Below are 21,416 nucleotides of genomic sequence, written 5' to 3'. Positions count from 1 at the left end.
GATCCAAACGCTGACATGTGAATGCAGCCTAAAAGACAAAAATACAGTCATTTGGCTAAAAATAATTTCAGACCTTTGGTGACCAAATGCAGTTATCTTGACTAAAAAAGGCTTTTTAGACACTTGGAGACCAAAATAGAGTAATTTTGACCAAAAACTATTTCAGGCTATTGGTTACCACATGCAGTTACCTTGTTAACTTGTCTAAAAGCGGCTTTTTAAGACTCTAAAAGACGAAAATAAAGTCATTTTGACTAAAAAAACAAAATTTTCAGACCTTTGGTGACCAAATGCAGTTGTTTTGACTAAAAAAGGCTTTTTAGAATCTTGGAGACCAAAGTAGTGTAATTTTGACCAAAAATAGTTTTTAGGCAAAATTACTGTATTTTTGTCTTTTAGAGTCTTAAAACGTCGGTTTTAGACAAGATAACTGCATTTGGTAAACCATTGGCTAGAAAAAAAATTTTGGTCAAAATTACACTATTTTGGTCTCCAAGTTTCTAAAAGCCTTTTTTATTTAAAACAACTGCATTTGGTCACCAAAGGTCTGAAATTTTTTTAGTCAAAATGACTTTATTTTCGTCATTTAGAGTCTTAAAAAGCCGCTTTTAGACAAGTTAACAAGGTAACTGCATGTGGTAACCAATAGCCTGAAATTTTTTTTGTCAAAATGACTCTATTTCGGTTTTCAAGTATCTAAAAGGCCTTTCATTTTAGTCAAAATAACTGCATTTGGTCACCAAAGGTCTGAATTTTTTTTTACCAAAATGACTGTATTTTTGTCTTTTAGAGTCTTAAAAAGCCGGTTTTAGACAAAGATAATTGTATTTCGTAACCAATGGCTTGAAACATTTTATTGGGTCAAAATGACTCTATTTTTGGTCTCCAAGAGTCTAACAAGCCATTTTTAGTCGAAATAACAGCATTTGGTCACCAAAGGTCTGAAAAAAAATTTAGTCAAAAATTAATATATTTTTGTCTTTTAGAGCCTTAACCACTTAAGCCCCGGAGGACTTTCCTGCTAAACGACCAGGGGGTATTTTGCGATTCGGCACTGCGTGACTTTAACAGACAATTGCGCGGTCGTGCGACGCTGTATCTAAACGAATTTGGCGTCCTTTTTTCCCACAAACAGAGCTTTCTTTTGGTGGTATTTGATCACCCGTGCGATTTTTACTTTTTGCGCTATAAACAAAAAAGAGAGTGCATTTTGCAAAAATAACAATATTGTTCACATTTTTTATATGAAATTCCCCAAAAAAAAATGTAAAAATCCAAATTTTTTAAAATTTTCGGCCAATTTGTTTTATGCTACCTATGTTTGGTAAAAAAAATCGCAAAAAGCGTATTTTGATTGGTTTGCGCAAAAGTTATCGCGTTTACTAACTAAGGGAAAGATTTCTGTCATTTTTGGTGTTTTTTTTTAACATGTAATGGCGGCGATCTGCGATTTTTTTTGCGGTACTGCGACATTGGAGCGGACAGATCGGACCCTTGACTGACATTTTTGACACTTTTGGGGTTACCAGTGACATTTCTACAGTAATCAGTGCTATATATATGCACTGTTACTGTAAAAATACACTGGTAGTGAAGGGGTTAACTTTATTTGGGAGGGAGGGGCTGTGTGTGTCCCTAGGGGAGTGCTTTCTACTGTGATTGGCTGTGGCTTGAGCTGTAAGGACACTGATCAACGGATCTACATAGTAGATCCATGTGATCAGTGTTTTTACAGCGAGGAGAATGACAGGTGGCTTGTTTACACAAGCTGCCTGACATTCTCCCTCTCCCCCACCGATCGCCGAGTGACCGGCGGACATCGGGTCCGCTGGTCACATGCGCGGAGGGGTCCGTGACCGCGCGGGAGCGGGAGCGCGCCTCAGCGGGCGCGCGCTCGCTCCCCAGAGCCTCACAGGCGAGCGACGTAGACCTACGTCACTCTGCCTGTGAGGGGCTGACTGCCGCAGTAAATATACTGTGAGCAGTCGGCAAGCGGTTAAAAAGCCGGCTTTAGACAAGATTTGTCTAAAACCGGCCATTTGGGCTCAAAATAACTGTATTTGGTCACCAAAGGTCTGAAAAAATTTTTCTAGGCAAAATGACTGTACTTTTGTCTTTTAGAGTCTTAAAATGTCGGTTTTAGGCAAGATAACTGAATTTGGAAAACCATTGGCCTGAAATATTTTTTTGGTAAAAATTACACTATTTTGTTCTCCAAGTGTCTAAAAGGCCTTTTCTTTAGTCAAAACAACAGCATTTGGGAACCAAAGGTCTGAATTTTTTTTAGTCAAAATGACTTTATTTTCGTCTTTTAGAGTCTTAAAAAGCCGCTTTTAGACAAGATAACCTGACAACTTTTTTTGGTCAAAATGACTCTATTTTGGTTTTCAAGTGTCTAAAAGACATTTTTTAGTCAAAATAACTGCATTTGGTCACCAAAATTCTGAAAAATATTTAAGTCAAAATGACTGTATTTTTGTCTTTTAGAGTCTTAAAAAGCCGGTTTTAGACAAGATAACAATATTTGGTAAACTAATGGCCTGAAAAAATGTTTTTGGTCAAAATTACTCTATTTTGGTCTCCAAGTGTCTAAAAAGCCTTTTTTTCAGTCAAAATAACTACATATGGTCACCAAAGGTCTGAAAATTGTTTTTTTTAGTCAAAATGACTGTATTTTCGTCTTTTAGAGTCTTAAAAAGCCGGTTTTAGATAAAGGTAATTGCATTTCGTAACCAATGGCTTGAAACATTTTTTTGGGTCAAAATGACTCTATTTTGGTCTTCAAGTGTCTAACAAGCCTTTTTTAGTCAACAAGACGGTATTTTCGTCTTTTAGAGTCTTAAAAAGCTGGTTTTAGAACAGATAACTGCATTTGGTAAACCAATGGCCTGAAAAAAATTTTGGTCAAAATGACTCTATTTTGGTCTCCAAGGGTCTAAAAGACCTTTTTTAGTCAAAAAAGTTACTGTAAAAATACACTGGCAGTGAATGGGTTAACTTTTTTGAGAGGGAGGGGCTATGTGTGTCCCTAGGGGCGTGATTCTAACTGTGATTGGCTGTGGCTTGAGATGTATGAACAGTGATCAATGGTTCTACATAGTAGAACCATATGATCATCATTCATACACCGGGGAGAATGACTTTCTCCCTCTCCCCAAATGATCGCAGAGTGACCGGCGGACATCGGGTCCACCAGTCACACGCGCGGGGGGGTCTGTGACCACGCGGGAGCGGGAGCACGCCTCCGGCGGTGCACGCTTGCTCCTAGACCCTCACAGGCTAGCGACGTAGATCTACGTCACTTTGCCTGTGAGGGGCTGACCGCCGACGTAGATAGTCGTGCGGCGGTCGGTAAGTGGTTAAAGTCTGAAAAAGCCGGTTTTAGACAAGATAATTGCATTTCGTAACCAATGGCCTGAAAAATTTTTTTGGTCAAAATGACTATTTTAGTCTCCAAGTGTCTAAGAAGCCTTTTTTAATCAAAATAACTGCATTTGGTCACCAAAGGTCTGATTTTTTTGTCAAAATGACTGTATTTTCGTCTTTTAGAGTCTTAAAAAGCCGGTTTTAAAAAAAGATAATGGCATTTGTTAAACCAATGGCCTGAAAACATTTTTTTTTGTTAAAATTACACTATTTTCGTCTCCAAGTGTCTGAAAACCTTTTTTTTAGTCAAAACAACTGCATTTGGTCACCAAAGGTCTGAACATTTTTTTTAGTCATTAGTCAAAATGACTTCATTTTCGTTTGTATAAAGAGTCTTAAAAAGCCACTTTTAGACAAGATAACTGCATGTGGTAACCAATACCCTGACATTTTTTTGTCAAAATGACACTATTTTGGTCTCCAAGTGTCTAAAAAGCCTTTTTTAGTCAAAATAACTGCATTTGGTCACCAAAGGTCTGAATTTTTTTAGTCAAAATGACAGTATTGTCGTCTTTTAGAGTCTTAAAACGCTGGTTTTAGACAAGATAACTGCATTTAGTAGTTATGGCCTGAAATTTTTTTTGTTCAAAATGACTCTATTGTGGTCTCAGTGTCTGATAACCAAAGATCTGAAAAATTCTTTTTTGTCAAAATGACTGTATTTCTGTCTTTTAGAGTCTTAAAAAGCCCGTTTTAGACAAGATAATTGCATTTCAAAACCAATGGCCTGAAAAAAAATTTTTGGTCAAGATGACTATTTTGGTCTCCAAAGATTCTCACGAGCCTTTTTTAGTCAAAATAACTGCATATGATAACCAAAGATCTGAAAAAAAATTTAGTCAAAATTATTGCATTTTTGTGTTTTAGAGTCTTAAAACGCTTGTTTTAGACAAGATAACTGCATTTTGTCACCAAAGGTCTGAAAAGCTTTTTTAGCCATAATGACTGTATTTTCATCTTTTAGAGTCTTTTGACCACAGTGTCGGCCATCTACTCCAGCCTGATGCTCAGTCCTTTATGGAGTCTGATGTTGGTTCTGAGGTTGAGGAGGAGGCAGAGCAAGCACGAGGGGAGAGCAGACGGCCCGCTCCATATAAGGCCACACCTGTTGTCTGCCGGGCCACTATACACACCACTTCTTGCTGGGCCTTTTTTGAGACATCCCATGCAGACTGAACAGTTGCGATCTACAAGATTTGTCAGAAGGGTATAAAACGTGGCAAAAATGTCAACTAACTGGGTACAAGCTGCCTAAAGAGGCATTTGACAACCCACCACTTGGCCCGTTGGCAGGAGCATTTGAAGAACCCACAAAAGGGCCAAAGATCGGTCAGTCGGCCTCCTAGTCCTGCTCGCGCTCCTCCTCGTGCTCCACCTGCACATCAGTCTGTTCCTGGCCACTCGTCACTAGAGTTGAGCGGACACCTGGATGTCCATGTTCGGTGGGTTCAGCCGAACTTTAAAAAAAGTCCGGGTCCGTGTCCTGGACTTTTTCCGAACTTTACCCGGACACCGAACCCCATTGAAGTCAATAGGGACCCGAACATTCAGGCACTAAAATGGCTCTAAAACACCAATGGAAAGGGCTAGAGTGCTGCAAATGGCAGCAAAACATAGTTAAGAGCATGGTGAGTGCTCTGCAAATAAATGTGGAAAGGGAAATAACTTAAAACAACAAAAAAAACAGAAAAATAAAACAATGTTCTTCATCTGTGAAGGACGAGGCCCATATGGAGTATGAGGGAGGTTGAGGTGGTGGTGGATGTGGCGGTGTCATAGGCATGTGCGTAGGGTGTCCTGGGTGTGCCTGGGCACACCCTAATCACCTAGGGCACATTAGCATTATCGCTCTGTTTGCCAGTGAGGACCGTGGCGTATATGCGATACGCAGGGGGTGTCAATTAAAAGTTAACGACACCCCCAGTTTGATTGTATATCGCAGTGCGATCTGCAAGTATGCACAGAATTGGATCGCACAAGTGTGAACCACTGTGCGATTTGATTTTGATGCGGCTCAAAAAATGCCTCCTGTGCGTCTTTGGTGCGGATGCAGTGCGAATTCAGCCATACAAAGTGTATGGCTGAAATTCGCACTGCACATGAGATCGCATGTAATGAAGGAGCAGTGCACTCCAAATTAAATGCGATCTCCGCAGCCGCACAAGTGTGAACGGGCACTTAAAAAGCTTTGAAATTACCTGGGAAACTGGCATTGTCTGAAACCGGACGTGACAAACCGGAAGTGACCTCCTTAAAACCGGAAGTGACATTAAAACACTTTTCTCCTTGACATTTTGGGCTTTAAAGTGTTGTTGTATCCCTTTTGGGGACTTTTGATCCCGTTTTGACACATTTTCTGCCTCCCTAAGCCTTTGGCCAAAGATGTGAACATTTTAAGGGCAAAACCCCCAAAATATGCAAAATTTAATTTTGGGACCATTTTACCTGTGTTTGCTTCCAAGAAATGACCAGAGATGAAAAATGACTGGATTTCAGTCTTAGGCTCGGTTCACACTTGTGCGATGCGGGAACGCTGCGAATATACAGCGTGTTACCGCATCGCATCCACGCATCTAGCAGTTCCCGCTGCCATATGCGATACGCAGGGGGTGTCAATTAAAAGTTAACGACACCCCCAGTTTGATTGCATATCGCAGTGCGATCTGCAAGTACGCACAGAATCGGATCGCACCAGTGTGAACCACTGTGCGATTTGATTTTGATGCGGCTCAAAAAATGCCTCCTGTGTGTCTTTGGTGCGGATGCAGTGCGAATTCAGCCATACAAAGTGTATGGCTGAAATTCGCACCGCACATGAGATCGCATGTAATGAAGGAGCAGTGCGCTCCGAATTAAATGCGATCTCCGCAGCCGCACAAGTGTGAACGGCACTTAAAAAGCTTTGAAATTACCTGGGAAACTGGCATTGTCTGAAACCGGAAGTGACAAACCGGAAGTGACCTCCTTAAAACCGGAAGTGATATTAAAACACTTTTCTCCTTGACATTTTGGGCTTTAAAGTGTTTTTGTATCCGTTTTGGGGACTTTTGATCCCGTTTTGACACATTTTCTGCCTCCCTAAGCCTTTGGCCAAAGATGTGAACATTTTAAGGGCAAAACCCCCAAAATATGCAAAATTTAATTTTGGGACCATTTTACCTGTGTTTGCATCCTTTTACCAAGAAATGACCAGAGAGATGAAAAATGACTGGATTTCAGTCTTAGGCTCGGTTCACACTTGTGCGATGTGGGAACGCTGCGAATATGCAGCGTGTTACCGCATCGCATCCACGCATCTAGCAGTTCCCACTGCCATATGCGATACGCAGGGGGTGTCAATTAAAAGTTAACGACACCCCCAGTTTGATTGCATATCGCAGTGCGATCTGCAAGTACGCACAGAATCGGATCGCACAAGTGTGAACCACTGTGCGATTTGATTTTGATGCGGCTCAAAAAATGCCTCCTGTGCATCTTTGGTGCGGATGCAGTGCAAATTCAGCCATTCAAAGTGTATGGCTGAAATTCGCACCGCACATGAGATCGCATGTAATGAAGGAGCAGTGCGCTCCGAATTAAATGCGATCTCCGCAGCCGCACAAGTGTGAACGTGCACTTAAAAAGCTTTGAAATTACCTGGGAAACTGGCATTGTCTGAAACCGGAAGTGACCTCCTTAAAACCGGAAGTGGCATTAAAACACTTTTCTCCTTGACGTTTTGGGCTTTAAAGTGTTGTTGTATCCGTTTTGGGGACTTTTGATCCCGTTTTGACACATTTTCTGCCTCCCTAAGCCTTTGGCCAAAGATGTGAACATTTTAAGGGCAAAACCCCCAAAATATGCAAAATTTAATTTTGGGACCATTTTACCTGTGTTTGCTTCCTTTTACCAAGAAATGACCAGAGAGATGAAAAATGACTGGATTTCAGTCTTAGGCTCGGTTCACACTTGTGCGATGCGGGAACGCTGCGTATATGCAGCGTGTTACCGCATCGCATCCACACATCTAGCAGTTCCCACTGCCATATGCAGTACGCAGGGGGTGTCAATTAAAAGTTAACGACACCCCGGGGGCGTGGCCGCCGCGAGACTGCATGGACGTCTGAGAGCATAGCTCTGCCGGACCAGGGAGACCATCGGCATCCATCGGCGCCCTAAGGCTTCGTTTTTCAGCCAGAACATCTCTGCTCGACTGCTACACACCCCAGCCTTCCTACCTGATGGCCAGAAAGAAGAAGGAGACCGGCCATCCAAGGCAGCTCCAGCACTTCTTCATGCCTCAGGACAGGCCGCGCAGCCAAGATGGCGGCGGCGGCGGATCTCCGGCCTCGACTAGCGGGGCGTCCCATTCTTCGCTCAGCCCTCCACATGCATCGGCTCAGAAAGCGGGCCAACCTCGGTCGCCAGCAGCCTCTACTCCGATGTCCAGGAGCCCGGTCAAGAGCAAGCCCAGGCTGTCGGGAGAGATACCGGCGGTGGAGGTAAGCCAGGGGGACCTGTCCTCCATAGACTCCACCAGGGAACTTTCCCCCAATATCAACTCATTCCCTGCTAGCGAGAGGCCGGTCTCTGAGGCTAGGCTTAAGGACACGATGATGTCCCTGCGGGCGTCCATGCACGCAGACCTTATGGAATGTGTTGGCGCATTCAAAGTGGAGGCGAAGGCGCTGGGGGGATGCATGGACAGAGTCGAGTCCAAGATGGGGGAGTTTGCCGCCTCCCATAATGAGTTGATAGATGCCCATTACACCCATGAGGATGAGATTGAAAAGCTCCAATCTAAAATAGCGGATATGGAGGACCGCTCCAGGCGGAACAATGTTAAAATTAGAGGGGTCCCGGTGTCTTTACTTCCCAATGACCTGGATAGTTATGCACGTGCCCTCATCCTGGCGGTCCTCCCTAACACCCCTATATCTGAACTGGTTATCGATAGGATCCACCGCCTGCCTAAGCCATCCTACCTCCCTGAGAAGATTCCCCGGGATGTCATTATGAGGGTGCACTTCTACCATGTGAAGGATAATCTTATGTCAGTGTTCCGGAGGAAGGCCCCTATTCCGGATGCATACTCCAGGATCCAACTGTTTGCGGATCTATCGCAATATACCCTACAAAAAAGGAGAGCCCTGCACCCGCTGACAAAATCTTCAGAAATCAATCCATAGTTTACAGGTGGGGGTTCCCCGTAAAGCTCGCAGTAACTTACAACAATAAAACCCACAATGTTACCTCCACGCAGGAGGGCCTGGATTTGCTCCAGACATGGGGTATCCTCCCTGATCAGGATCCCACCCCGCAGGAACCCTCTGGTCGCATATCTCCGCTATCTGAGGAATGGCACACAGTCACACACGGAAAAAAGGGGAAGAAAAAAGCCAAGGGACAGCCTTCCCAGGCTGCATCGCATAAATCCTCTTCCTAAGTCTGGCCATGGAGCCCACACTCCTTTCCCCCCATGATTTTGGGCAGTATACCTGCTCACGAGACTTGTCTCAGTTTCCCACCCATTACTAGAGCTACTCAAATGAGCTCTTTTGTTTTGATGTTCTTCTTTGTTTTCACCTTTTTATTTTTTTCTGGTCAGCTGAAATATACCTGGTACTACGTACAACAACTTACCCTGCCTGCGGCCGGAGCCCGCTACCCTGACTGTCTGCAGCGGTTCGCCGGATGGAAGTCCCTGTCTCCATTCTTTGGATGTAGTGATCCAGGTAACGTTCTCTATTCTTCTATTTTCCCAACATGACTGTGATTATTACGTCCCTGAACGTACATGGCCTGAACCACCCCGCCAAGCAGACATCAATGTGGCGTGAAGCCTTAAACCTCAAAAGTGATGTCCTTTGCATACAGGAAACCCACTTTCACCACTCAGCAAACCCTACACTGTTTCACAGAAATTTCCCGCACATATTCAAGGCTTCAGCTGACTGCAAACGCAAAGGAGTCCTCATAGCCATCAAAGACACAGTGGCCTTTTCACTACATAAAGAAGTTCCTGACCCCCACGGTCGCTACCTTTTGTTGCAATGTGATCTCAACAATGCCCCCTTTACAATTTTGTCCGCCTATGCCCCCAATTCGCACCAACCGCGTTTCTGGAGGAAAATGTTCCGCTTGCTGGACAAACATAGATATGGATCCACGGTTGTGTGTGGGGACTTTAATATGACAGCTGATCCCTCCTTGGACATCTCCTCCTCGCCCAGACGTCGCCCTCCTGCCCTTCAATCCCTGTTGCACGAGGTGGAGATGTTTGATGTCTGGAGATGCCATCACCCGGGGGAACGAGACTATTCTTACCACTCCTCTAGATACAATATGTACTCCCGTATCGACATGTTTCTGGTTGACAAACACTTGCTGCAAATGACTAGGAACTCTTCCATCCACGACATTGCCTGGTCGGACCATGCCCCTGTGTCCATAATGATACAGGAGGCTCGTTCTCCAGGCATGGCATATATTTGGAGAGAAAAAACTCAGGTCCTGGACACTCCTCAGTGTGCCTCTCACCTGGAGCGGCACCTTGTGGAGTATTTCTCCCATAATGCGGGTTCAGTTTCTGACCCAACGGTAGTCTGGTGTGCCCATAAGGCCTTTATTCGTGGTATTTTTATTAAATTGTGTGCACGGCTTAAGAGGCAGAGGACGCAGCAGCTGGACCATATCCTGGCTGAGATTCGCAGACTGGAACCTATGAATAAGAACACCCCAAACCCTACTTTGTCCCATCAATTGACCAAACTCAGATCTGACTTGCGCAGTATGTTGATAGCACAACAGGACAAATATTTTAGGGCCCTTAAACTTTCCCACTATTCAGCGGGTAATAAGGCCGGGAAGCTACTGGCCTCCAAGCTTAAAGCTAGGTGGGTCAAGGACAGGATAGCCTATCTCCTGGATCCTGTGACTAAGGCTAAAATTTTAAACCCTCAAGATATAGCAAACACATTTGCTAGCTATTACGAATCTTTGTATAATTTGAAGGATGACACGTCCACTCCCCAGCCGACAGACCAGCTTATCTCCGATTTCTTAGCTTCTATTGACCTGCCTGCACTTGCCCCTTCCCAGCTGACAGCCTTGAACGCCCCAATAACACAGGCTGAAGTAGAGCGAGCCATACAAACGCTCCCCTCTGGGTATCCTGTTGACCCCTAACGTGGATCAGTTGGCTATAACCAACTACCCCCCTTTGCTAACCAAGATCTCGCAGGAATGCCAGCGGATAGTGAAAACTGAGCTAACTTGGTCTGGACGCCTTGCCTCGTTCAAGATGGTTCTCCTACCCCGAATTCTCTACATCTTTCGGTCTTTGGTGGTCCCAGTTTCTCGTAGCACTCTTATCTCCTTGCAAAGGGCACTAGGGGGGTTGGTTTGGAGGGGGAAGAGACCTAGGAGCGCCCACTCGTTTCTTATCAAGCACTGGTCCATGGGGGGATGGGTATGACCGACATCAGGGAATATCTCCTTGCCTCTCATCTGACCCAGCTGAAACACTGGGTGGATCCCGGGTCCCATGCAATATGGAGCGCCATGGAGGCGGATGTCTGTTCTTTCCATCCTCTGTGGACGGTGCTCTTGGCGGACATATGGAACCCCATGCCACTGGAGGGACTGCCTATCTCGGTCAGGGCCTCGTTATTGGCATGGAGGGCGTTCGTAAAGCAGGATCTACCAGCCCCCCTGAAGGCGCGGGTTTCCGTGCCACTGGGGGTGCTGGAAATGGCCATACCCCTCTCGTCCTTTAAGGTGTGGAGAAACAGGGGCATTAATAATGTTGACCATATCCTGTCAGGCGACACCCTCAAACCCTGTGAGGATCTGCAGATGGAGTTTGAACTCCCAGCCTCGGAACACTATAGATACCTACAAGTGGCGCATCTTCTCCGATCCTTGGCATCCCCACATATCCACTTGCCCTCGAGGGGTTGGCTGTTCCTGCTGGGCAATATACGCTCAGTCAAGGGAACATCCCTGTTCTACAACTTGTTTCAAGCCAAAATGGATTTTAGCACAACCGCTCCCTTCACGAAATGGGAGGTGGATCTGGGGGAATCATTTACAGCCGCTCAGTGGAAAATAGCCTTCCGCTCCATCAAACAGACCTCCTCCTGCACCAACCACTGGGAACTATCCCAGAAGATCAATTTGCGCTGGTACCTTACACCCTACAGACTATCCAAATTTGTACCTGACCATTCGCCTTTATGCTGGAGGGGCTCTGGCGAGGTGGCCCATCTTATGCATGTCTTCTGGTCTTGCAGACACCTTACTAATTTATGGAATACACTCTTTTCTATGATATCGGATATCTCCGGGCTTCCTGCCCAGCCCTCTCCAGCACTGGCGATATTAAATGTAGGGATTGAGAGGTTCCCTGCCGAAAGCAGCTCCATAATTACCCATATTCTCTTGGCTGCCCACAGCCTAGTGGCTCAGCAATGGAAATCTAATGTTGTGCCCCAAGTCTCAGACGTCATTGATAGAGTCAAAGCTAATTTCGCTTATGAGCACCTACTAGCCCATAAGGCCGGTCGCGGTGCCAGATTCGATAAAGATTGGTCTAAATTGTCCTCCTGGCTCAAGGGTAAAATCTAACATTGAATAGTATGAAACTGATGTGTTGATAATTCAGCTGACCAGCTGTTATGTTATGTTGTTTAGTTGTTACACCTTTCTTTTCCAATCTCCTATTGCCTTTTTATTTTGGTAATACTGGATATGGCTATTGACATGTTTTACCACTCCCTTTAACATGCATACTATGCTCTTCTTTCCCCCCTTCCTACTCCCCCAACTCAGGGATTCCTTAATTCCCTTCTCATCCCCTGTTTCTTCCCTCCTCCTGTCCCTTCTTCCCCCCCCAGCCCTCTTCCTTCCCCCCTCCACTTCTTACTTTCCTCCCTGCTTTCGCCCCCCCTCCCCTTCCCCTCTCTCCTCCAGGACACTCCCCCCTCTTCCACCTACTTCCTCCTATCTATCCCCCCTCTCTTCCCCCCCCCTCCTCCCCTTACTCTTTCCTGTCTTCCCCCTCTTCCCCCTTCCTCCCTCCTCTCCTCTCCCACCTCTTCCCATTCTTCCCTCCCTTCCTTCTTCATTTCTCGTCTTCTTCCCCCCTATCTCTCCCTTCTCCTCCCCCCCTTTTTCCCCAATTCCCCACTTCACCCTTGGCCGTTTCTTTCTTCCCCCTTCCCTCCCTATTATAGACTCATTCCTCCATCTATCTTACTCAATCCCTCCCCTCTCTCTCTCCCCCCTCTCCCCTTCCCCTGTCCTTTGTCCTCCTCCTTCTTCTCTTTGCCCCCTTCCCTGAAGACTATGGCTATGTCAATTGACTTACTTCCTACTTGCAGCGCCTCAGGTCTTGAATGCACCTCCTTGTATAATGATGCAATTTGATGTCCATGTTCACGCTGCTCTGCGCTTTTTCTATGCAGTATGTTATTATGTTTGTATTGCCTTAATATTTAATAAAAATCTTTAATGGAAAAAAGAAAAAAAGTTAACGACAACACCAGTTTGATTGCATATCGCAGTGCGATCTGCAAGTACGCACATAATCGGATCGCACAAGTGTGAACCACTGTGCGATTTGATTTTGATGCGGCTCAAAAAATGCCTCCTGTGCGTCTTTGGTGCGGATGCAGTGCGAATTCAGCCATTCAAAGTGTATGGCTGAAATTCGCACCGCACATGAGATCGCATGTAATGAAGGAGCAGTGCGCTCTGAATTAAATGCGATCTCCGCAGCCGCACAAGTGTGAACGTGCACTTAAAAAGCTTTGAAATTACCTGGGAAACTGGCATTGTCTGAAACCGGAAGTGACAAACCGGAAGTGACCTCCTTAAAACCGGAAGTGGCATTAAAACACTTTTCTCCTTGACGTTTTGGGCTTCAAAGTGTTGTTGTATCCGTTTTGGGGACTTTTGATCCCGTTTTGACACATTTTCTGCCTCCCTAAGCCTTTGGCCAAAGATGTGAACATTTTAAGGGCAAAACCCCCAAAATATGCAAAATTTAATTTTGGGACCATTTTACCTGTGTTTGCTTCCTTTTACCAAGAAATGACCAGAGAGATGAAAAATGACTGGATTTCAGTCTTAGGCTCGGTTCACACTTGTGCGATGCGGGAACGCTGCGAATATGCAGCGTGTTACCGCATCGCATGCACACATCTAGCAGTTCCCACTGCCATATGCGATATGCAGGGGGTGTCAATTTAAAGTTAATGACACCCCCAGTTTGATTGCATATCGCAGTGCGATCTGCAAGTATGCACAGAATCGGATCACACAAGTGTGAACCACTGTGCGATTTGATTTTGATGAGGCTCAAAAAATTCCTCCTGTGCGTCTTTGGTGGGGATACAGTGCGAATTCAGCCATTCAAAGTGTATGGCTGAAATTCGCACCGCACATGAGATCGCATGTAATGAAGGCGCAGTGCTCTCCGAATTAAAAGCGATCTCCGCAGCCGCACAAGTGTGAACGTGCACTTAAAAAGCTTTGAAATTACCTGGGAAACTGGCATTGTCTGAAACCGGAAGTGACAAACCTGAAGTGGCATTAAAACACTTTTCTCCTTGACGTTTTGGGCTTTAAAGTGTTGTTGTATCAGTTTTGGGGACTTTTGATCCCGTTTTGACACATTTTCTGCCTCCCTAAGCCTTTGGCCAAAGATGTGAACATTTTAAGGGCAAAACCCCCAAAATATGCAAAATTTAATTTTGGGACCATTTTACCTATGTTTGCTTCCTTTTACCAAGAAATGACCAGAGAGATGAAAAATGACTGGATTTCAGTCATATGCTCGGTTCACACTTGTGCGATGCGGGAACGCTGCGAATATGCAGCATGTTACCGCATCGCATCCACACATCTAGCAGTTCCCACTGCCATATGCAATACGCAGGGGGTGTCAATTAAAAGTTAACGACACCCCCAGTTTGATTGCATATCGCAGTGCGATCTGCAAGTACGCACATAATCGGATCGCACAAGTGTGAACCACTGTGCGATTTGATTTTGATGCGGCTCAAAAAATGCCTCCTGTGCGTCTTTGGTGCGGAAGCAGTGCGAATTCAGCCATTCAAAGTGTATGGCTGAAATTCGCACCGCACAAGAGATCGCATGTAATGAAGGAGCAGTGCGCTCCGAATTAAATGCGATCTCCACAGCCGCACAAGTAAGAACGTGCACTTAAAAAGCTTTGAAATTACCTGGGAAACTGGCATTGTCTGAAACCGGAAGTGACAAACCGGAAGTGACCTCCTTAAAACCGGAAGTTGCATTAAAACACTTTTCTCCTTGACGTTTTGGGCTTTAAAGTGTTGTTGTTTCCGTTTTGGGGACTTTTGATCCCGTTTTAACACATTTTCTGCCTCCCTAAGCCTTTGGCCAAAGATGTGAACATTTTAAGGGCAAAACCCCCAAAATATGCAAAATTTAATTTTGGGACCATTTTACCTGTGTTTGCTTCCTTTTACCAAGAAATGACCAGAGAGATGAAAAATGACTGGATTTCAGTCTTAGGCTTGGTTCACACTTATGCAATGCGGGATCGCTGCGAATATGCAGCATGTTACTGCATCGCATCCACACATCTAGCAGTTCCCACTGCCATATGCGATACGCAGGGGGTGTCAATTAAAAGTTAACGACACCCCCAGTTTGATTGCATATCGCAGTGCGATCTGCAAATACGCACAGAATCGGATCGCACAAGTGTGAACCACTGTGCGATTTGATTTTGATGCGGCTCAAAAAATGCCTCCTGTGCGTCTTTGGTGGGGATGCAGTGCGAATTCAGCCATTCAAAGTGTATGGCTGAAATTCGCACCGCACATGAGATTGCATGTAATGAAGGAGCAGTGCTCTCCGATTTAAATGTGATCTCCGCAGCCGCACAAGTGTGAACGTGCACTTAAAAAGCTTTGAAATTACCTGGGAAACTGGCATTGTCTGAAACCGGAAGTGACAAACCGGAAGTGACCTCCTTAAAACCGGAAGTGGCATTAAAACACTTTTCTCCTTGACGTTTTGGGCTTTAAAGTGTTGTTGTATCCGTTTTGGGGACTTTTGATCCCGTTTTGACACATTTTCTGCCTCCCTAAGCCTTTGGCCAAAGATGTGAACATTTTAAGGGCAAAACCCCGAAAATATGCAAAATTTAATTTTGGGACCATTTTACCTATGTTTGCTTCCTTTTACCAAGAAATGACCAGAGAGATGAAAAATGACTGGATTTCAGTCTTAGGCTCGGTTCACACTTGTGCGATGCGGGAACGCTGCGAATATGCAGCATGTTACCGCATCGCATCCACACATCTAGCAGTTCCCACTGCCATATGCGATACGCAGGGGGTGTCAATTAAAAGTTAACGACACCCCCAGTTTGATTGCATATCGCAGTGCGATCTGCAAGTACGCACAGAATCGGATCGCACAAGTGTGAACCACTGTGCGATTTGATTTTGATGCGGCTCAAAAAATGCCTCCTTTGCGTCTTTGGTGGGGATGCAGTGCGAATTCAGCCATTCAAAGTGTATGGCTGAAATTCGCACCGCACATGAGATCGCATAGAAAGAAGGAGCAGTGCTCTCCGAATTAAATGCGATCTCCGCAGCCGCACAAGTGTGAACGTGCACTTAAAAAACTTTGAAATTACCTAGGAAACTGGCATTGTCTGAAACCGGAAGTGACAAACCGGAAGTGACCTCCTTAAAACCGGAAGTGGCATTAAAACACTTTTCTCCTTGACGTTTTGGGCTTTAAAGTGTTGTTGTATCCATTTTGGGGACTTTTGATCCCGTTTTGACACATTTTCTGCCTCCCTAAGCCTTTGGCCAAAGATGTGAACATTTTAAGGGCAAAACCCCAAAATATGCAAAATTTAATTTTGGGACCATTTTACCTATGTTTGCTTCCTTTTACCAAGAAATGACCAGAGAGATGAAAAATGACTGGATTTCAGTCTTAGGCTCGGTTCACACTTGTGCGATGCGGGAACGCTGCGAATATGCAGCATGTTACCGCATCGCATCCACACATCTAGCAGTTCCCACTTCCATATGAAATACGCAGGGGGTGTCAAATAAAAGTTAACGACACCCCCAGTTTGATTGCATATCGCAGTGCGATCTGCAAGTATGCACAGAATCGGATCGCACAAGTGTGAACCACCGTGCGATTTGATTTTGATGCGGCTCAAAAAATGCCTCCTGTGCGTCTTTGGTGGGGATGCAGTGCAAATTCAGCCATTCAAAGTGTATGGCTGAAATTCGCACTGCACATGAGATCGCATGTAATGAAGGAGCAGTGCTCTCCGATTTAAATGTGATCTCCGCAGCCGCACAAGTGTGAACGTGCACTTAAAAAGCTTTGAAATTACCTGGGAAACTGGCATTGTCTGAAACCGGAAGTGACAAACCGGAATTGACCTCCTTAAAACCGGAAGTGGCATTAAAACACTTTTATCCTTGACATTTTGAGCTTTAAAGGTGTTGTTGTATCCGTTTTGGGGACTTTTGATCCCGTTTTGACACATTTTCTGCCTCCCTAAGCCTTTGGCCAAAGATGTGAACATTTTAAGGGTAAAACCCCCAAAATATGCAAAGTTTAATTTTGGGACCATTTTACCTATGTTTGCTTCCTTTTACCAAGAAATGACCAAAGAGATAAAAAAAGACTGGATTTCAGTCCTAGGCTCGGTTCACACTTGTGCGATGCGGGAATGCTGCGAATATGCAGCATAATACCGCATCGCATCCACACATCTAGCAGTTCCCACTGCCATATGCAATACGCAGGGGGTGTCAATTAAAAGTTAACGACACCCCCAGTTTGATTGCATATCGCAGTGCGATCTGCAAGTACGCACAGAATCGGATCGCACAAGTGTGAACCACTGTGCGATTTGATTTTGATGCGGCTCAAAAAATGCCTCCTGTGCGTCTTTGGTGCGGATGCAGTGCGAATTCAGCCATACAAAGTGTATGGCTGAAATTCGCACCGCACATGAGATCGCATGTAATGAAGGAGCAGTGCGCTCCGAATTGAATGCGAACTCCGCAGCCGCACAAGTGTGAACGTGCACTTAAAAAGCTTTGAAATTACCTGGGAAACTGGCATTGTCTGAAACCGGAAGTGATAAACCGGAAGTGACCTCCTTAAAACCGGAAGTGACATTAAAACACTTTTCTCCTTGACGTTTTGGGCTTTAAAGTGTTGTTGTATCAGTTTTGGGGACTTTTGATCCCGTTTTGACACATTTTCTGCCTCCCTAAGCCTTTGGCCAAAGATGTGAACATTTTAAGGGCAAAACCCCCAAAATATGCACAATTTAATTTTGGGACCATTTTACCTATGTTTGCTTCCTTTTACCAAGAAATGACCAGAGAGATGAAAAATGACTGGATTTCAGTCTTAGGCTCGGTTCACACTTGTGCGATGCGGGAACGCTGCGAATATGCAGCATGTTACAGCATCGCATCCACACATCTAGCAGTTCCCACTGCCATATGCAATACGCAGGGGGTGTCAATTAAAAATTAACGACACCCCCAGTTTGATTGCATATCGCAGTGCGATCTGCAAGTACGCACATAATCGGATCGCACAAGTGTGAACCACTGTGCGATTTGATTTTGATGCGGCTCAAAAAATGCCTCCTGTGCGTCTTTGGTGCGGAAGCAGTGCGAATTCAGCCATTCAAAGTGTATGGCTGAAATTCGCACCGCACAAGAGATCGCATGTAATGAAGGAGCAGTGCGCTCCGAATTAAATGCGATCTCCACAGCCGCACAAGTAAGAACGTGCACTTAAAAAGCTTTGAAATTACCTGGGAAACTGGCATTGTCTGAAACCGGAAGTGACAAACCGGAAGTGACCTCCTTAAAACCGGAAGTTGCATTAAAACACTTTTCTCCTTGACGTTTTGGGCTTTAAAGTGTTGTTGTTTCCGTTTTGGGGACTTTTGATCCCGTTTTAACACATTTTCTGCCTCCCTAAGCCTTTGGCCAAAGATGTGAACATTTTAAGGGCAAAACCCCCAAAATATGCAAAATTTAATTTTGGGACCATTTTACCTGTGTTTGCTTCCTTTTACCAAGAAATGACCAGAGAGATGAAAAATGACTGGATTTCAGTCTTAGGCTTGGTTCACACTTATGCAATGCGGGATCGCTGCGAATATGCAGCATGTTACTGCATCGCATCCACACATCTAGCAGTTCCCACTGCCATATGCGATACGCAGGGGGTGTCAATTAAAAGTTAACGACACCCCCAGTTTGATTGCATATCGCAGTGCGATCTGCAAATACGCACAGAATCGGATCGCACAAGTGTGAACCACTGTGCGATTTGATTTTGATGCGGCTCAAAAAATGCCTCCTGTGCGTCTTTGGTGGGGATGCAGTGCGAATTCAGCCATTCAAAGTGTATGGCTGAAATTCGCACCGCACATGAGATCGCATGTAATGAAGGAGCAGTGCTCTCCGATTTAAATGTGATCTCCGCAGCCGCACAAGTGTGAACGTGCACTTAAAAAGCTTTGAAATTACCTGGGAAACTGGCATTGTCTGAAACCGGAAGTGACAAACCGGAAGTGACCTCCTTAAAACCGGAAGTGGCATTAAAACACTTTTCTCCTTGACGTTTTGGGCTTTAAAGTGTTGTTGTATCCGTTTTGGGGACTTTTGATCCCGTTTTGACACATTTTCTGCCTCCCTAAGCCTTTGGCCAAAGATGTGAACATTTTAAGGGCAAAACCCCGAAAATATGCAAAATTTAATTTTGGGACCATTTTACCTATGTTTGCTTCCTTTTACCAAGAAATGACCAGAGAGATGAAAAATGACTGGATTTCAGTCTTAGGCTCGGTTCACACTTGTGCGATGCGGGAACGCTGCGAATATGCAGCATGTTACCGCATCGCATCCACACATCTAGCAGTTCCCACTGCCATATGCGATACGCAGGGGGTGTCAATTAAAAGTTAACGACACCCCCAGTTTGATTGCATATCGCAGTGCGATCTGCAAGTACGCACAGAATCGGATCGCACAAGTGTGAACCACTGTGCGATTTGATTTTGATGCGGCTCAAAAAATGCCTCCTTTGCGTCTTTGGTGGGGATGCAGTGCGAATTCAGCCATTCAAAGTGTATGGCTGAAATTCGCACCGCACATGAGATCGCATAGAAAGAAGGAGCAGTGCTCTCCGAATTAAATGCGATCTCCGCAGCCGCACAAGTGTGAACGTGCACTTAAAAAACTTTGAAATTACCTAGGAAACTGGCATTGTCTGAAACCGGAAGTGACAAACCGGAAGTGACCTCCTTAAAACCGGAAGTGGCATTAAAACACTTTTCTCCTTGACGTTTTGGGCTTTAAAGTGTTGTTGTATCCATTTTGGGGACTTTTGATCCCGTTTTGACACATTTTCTGCCTCCCTAAGCCTTTGGCCAAAGATGTGAACATTTTAAGGGCAAAACCCCAAAATATGCAAAATTTAATTTTGGGACCATTTTACCTATGTTTGCTTCCTTTTACCAAGAAATGACCAGAGAGATGAAAAATGACTGGATTTCAGTCTTAGGCTCGGTTCACACTTGTGCGATGCGGGAACGCTGCGAATATGCAGCATGTTACCGCATCGCATCCACACATCTAGCAGTTCCCACTTCCATATGCAATACGCAGGGGGTGTCAAATAAAAGTTAACGACACCCCCAGTTTGATTGCATATCGCAGTGCGATCTGCAAGTATGCACAGAATCGGATCGCACAAGTGTGAACCACCGTGCGATTTGATTTTGATGCGGCTCAAAAAATGCCTCCTGTGCGTCTTTGGTGGGGATGCAGTGCAAATTCAGCCATTCAAAGTGTATGGCTGAAATTCGCACTGCACATGAGATCGCATGTAATGAAGGAGCAGTGCTCTCCGATTTAAATGTGATCTCCGCAGCCGCACAAGTGTGAACGTGCACTTAAAAAGCTTTGAAATTACCTGGGAAACTGGCATTGTCTGAAACCGGAAGTGACAAACCGGAATTGACCTCCTTAAAACCGGAAGTGGCATTAAAACACTTTTATCCTTGACGTTTTGAGCTTTAAAGGTGTTGTTGTATCCGTTTTGGGGACTTTTGATCCCGTTTTGACACATTTTCTGCCTCCCTAAGCCTTTGGCCAAAGATGTGAACATTTTAAGGGCAAAACCCCCAAAATATGCAAAATTTAATTTTGGGACCATTTTACCTATGTTTGCTTCCTTTTACCAAGAAATGACCAAAGAGATGAAAAATGACTGGATTTCAGTCCTAGGCTCGGTTCACACTTGTGCGATGCGGGAACGCTGCGAATATGCAGCATAATACCGCATCGCATCCACACATCTAGCAGTTCCCACTGCCATATGCAATACGCAGGGGGTGTCAATTAAAAGTTAACGACACCCCCAGTTTGATTGCATATCGCAGTGCGATCTGCAAGTACGCACAGAATCGGATCGCACAAGTGTGAACCACTGTGCGATTTGATTTTGATGCGGCTCAAAAAATGCCTCCTGTGCGTCTTTGGTGCGGATGCAGTGCGAATTCAGCCATACAAAGTGTATGGCTGAAATTCGCACCGCACATGAGATCGCATGTAATGAAGGAGCAGTGCGCTCCGAATTGAATGCGAACTCCGCAGCCGCACAAGTGTGAACGTGCACTTAAAAAGCTTTGAAATTACCTGGGAAACTGGCATTGTCTGAAACCGGAAGTGACAAACCGGAAGTGACCTCCTTAAAACCGGAAGTGACATTAAAACACTTTTCTCCTTGACGTTTTGGGCTTTAAAGTGTTGTTGTATCAGTTTTGGGGACTTTTGATCCCGTTTTGACACATTTTCTGCCTCTCTAAGCCTTTGGCCAAAGATGTGAACATTTTAAGGGCAAAACCCCCAAAATATGCAAAATTTAATTTTGGGACCATTTTA

This window comes from Pelophylax lessonae, assembly GCF_965119305.1.
Source record: "Pelophylax lessonae genome assembly, chromosome: 9".
NCBI lineage: Eukaryota > Metazoa > Chordata > Amphibia > Anura > Ranidae > Pelophylax > Pelophylax lessonae.
This window is presented reverse-complemented; position numbering follows the sequence as displayed.